Source organism: Limulus polyphemus, unplaced genomic scaffold (genome assembly GCF_000517525.1).
Source record: "Limulus polyphemus unplaced genomic scaffold, Limulus_polyphemus-2.1.2 Scaffold74, whole genome shotgun sequence".
NCBI classification, from domain to species: Eukaryota; Metazoa; Arthropoda; class Merostomata; order Xiphosura; family Limulidae; genus Limulus; species Limulus polyphemus.
Window position 1 is genome coordinate 1,250,340 of NW_013665684.1, and position 3,061 is coordinate 1,253,400.

A 3,061-nucleotide genomic window follows, 5' to 3' on the forward strand; every position below is an offset into this window, starting at 1 on the left:
TCCCTTTAGTCTTACACTGCTAAATTAGGGACGGCTAGCGCAGATAGCCCTCGTGTAGCTTTGCGCGAAATTCAAAAACAAACTTTCAACAAACAGGTCAAGGTGCTGAAAATGCTCATAATTAAAAGTAAAATTTAAGTTCTGGTAGATAGGTGTACTGCTGATAAACACATACGTAAAGCAGTATTTCTCATAATACAGTTTTACCTGGTGTTTCTCGTATGCAGAGGATAATTCGATATTGGAATATTCATGAGTAGGTGAAATTATCAGTTGTAAATAAAGTTCACATATAGTGGCTTAGATATCATAAATTTTTATATATTTGGTTATTCCAGTGTTTAATTTTATTGTGATAGGAATATTCACATGCGAGATGTACATTATGCGTGTGTAAAATGCCCTTGCCCATTAGCTCACGTGAGTGTGCATGAACGAGAAGTGTTTAGAGCTTTTTATTCTATCATTCTTGCATTTTTTATTTTAGCATTAATAAAAAAAATTAAAACCTCGTGCTTTCAGTATGTGTGTGTTCATTTTATTATAATTGAAAGGTAAAATGTTTGGTACTTTAATAGTTTATTATTTTATCAAGGTGTGACTAAAATGGTTTATTTAATTGTGTATTAAACTCTTTGTTAAACGGTTTTACGATTAGTCTAACATGTCCCCTGGTGGACCAGCGGTAAGATTTGGGGGCAAGCCAAAATTTTGGGAGGCAAAACAAAACCTCTTATACTCACCCGTAATTCTAAAAGGACTCGTTATTCTCCCCAAATGTTAGTGTACTCAATTACAGTGAGCCAACGTAGGGTTTCAAAAAGTACTCTGTCTTGACTTTTTAAGCCCTAAAGTACTCAAAAATCTTGGGAAGGATCAAAAGGTTTTGACCATTCTAACATATCTAGCAATTTTTGGGGGGAGAGGGATAACAAGTTCTTTTAAAAGTGGATTGATGAATAATGTTCTTTCGAGCATTATTTAATTACATAAATGATTATTTAATGCAGTAGTACCATTACTATAAAAAGTAGGGTTAAATGGAATACCTATTATTGTAGGATATGTCTAGCTGACTTCTAGCATACAAGAAAAAAATATCCCGTAAAATGGTAGTGCCGTGCGAACGTGTTTTTTTGTTGTTGTTGTTGTTATACACATCGGATTTTCTCTATGTATGTATGTATAATTTTTTTTTCGGGAGGTGGGATCAAGAAAAATTTGGGTGGGCAAGTGCCCCCCTGTAGCGCCGCCGCTGGGTATGTGTAAATGTAAATGTGTACTTGAATACTACATTTCTATGTTGGCGAGTATTTCAAACATTTCAATGTGAAAAGAATTTCACGTTTATAATTATGCAAGGATTTATTCTTGCATGTCTATATACAAAGATTTTTAAAACCATCTAAAAGATTTTCTTCTTATTTTCAATGATTGGTCATAAATATATTAAAAGTAGGGGGTTATAAAAAATTATTATTTCATTGTTTATTGTTATTCGTTTTAAAGAAAACTTAAAGGAGTTTCATGTATTCTTGTAAGTAATTTTAATCCACATTTCAATTTTTTTATTTTGTTGTTATTTATTTTAAATCAAAACAAATAGACATCGTCATTACTAGATCATTTCTCGTAGTTAAGTTGTCGTTCTTTCTTTTTGATAGTTCTGTTGTCTATGTGGCGAGTATTTTTTCTTAGGAACAAAGGAAAGTTAACGTGCTCCTTGACTATGGCTCGAGTTTAAAGTTTGTTGGTTTTAAATTTAATTTGAATTGTTGAGTTGAAGATAAGACTGAAACAGAGGAGGAGAGGAACGTACATTTGCATCATATCTTTCTCTATCTGCCTTTATTAATATAATAATTTTAAAAACAATTATTAGTCTGTTTCTATGCAGTTTGGAATAAACACATGACCCAATAAAACGTTGAAGCTGCATTGTTCTAGTTGCTTTTGTGTCCATCTACTCTGCCCGAAGAGGTGTTGTGATACAACCATATTGAAAGGAACAACGACTTCATTGTCCTTTGCTGGCCGAGTTGATGATGTCTGTATGTTTAATTTTACCCACAGTGGACAACATTTTTTTCTTCAGTATTCTCTAAATATTTATCATAACAAACATTATATGGTGAATTAAAAGTATTGTTTATTAATGCTCAATTTCAATAAGCAGTTAGTTGTAAAATCACTTGCTCTATTCATAAGCTTGTTACTAATGCATGAAAAAATGAAAATAATAGCATAGTTGGCCTAATTTACATGTCAGATTTCATATATGGCTGGGATTCTTTCACAGTAGGTGTCTGTGATTTGTTGGCGATATATTCGACCAATAAACGAACAGCACACAATCTACTTGTTTTGAAATAATATATATTCAAAACAAGTCAAATGTATGTAGAAAAATTCTTCAGACGATAGGATATCACAGTTGCATCTAAAAGTCTAAATAATTCTCTTTTCTTGTTAAAAGTACACACAGGCTGATTCAGTTGCTTTAGAATACAACTGACAAGACGAATTATTTTTCTCTACTCTGTTTTTTACTACACAGTCTGTGATAAATTCACTTACGTTTCCCTGTGAGTTACCACAACTGTATCCAGAACTTTAAATAATTGTCTCGTTTTCGTCAAAGTCCACACAGGCGGGTTCAATTACTTTAGAATATACTTTGACAAGACAAATTATTGTCCTTATCTCTGTTAAACTGTGAAGCTCACTTTAAATATTGCTTGTTATGGTTAAACTAATAACCAAGCAGTGTAACTTCACTCTCACTAACTTAACGTTTTCTGACTGAACTTCTTCTTCTTAACTTGTTAGTGACCACAGTTGCATCCAGAACTTGTATCTTTTTTTTTGTCAAAAGTCCACAGATGCTGGTCCAGTTACTTTAGAACCCAACTTACAAATTATTTATTCTATCTCTACTATTACAATACAGCTGTGAAACACACTGTTGCGTCAGCGAGATCACGTGACTAGTATCACGCCACCCGTTTTCTAGAACTATCCAGTTCCTTCGGGAGTGCTCTAGCATTTGCTAGATTGGGAG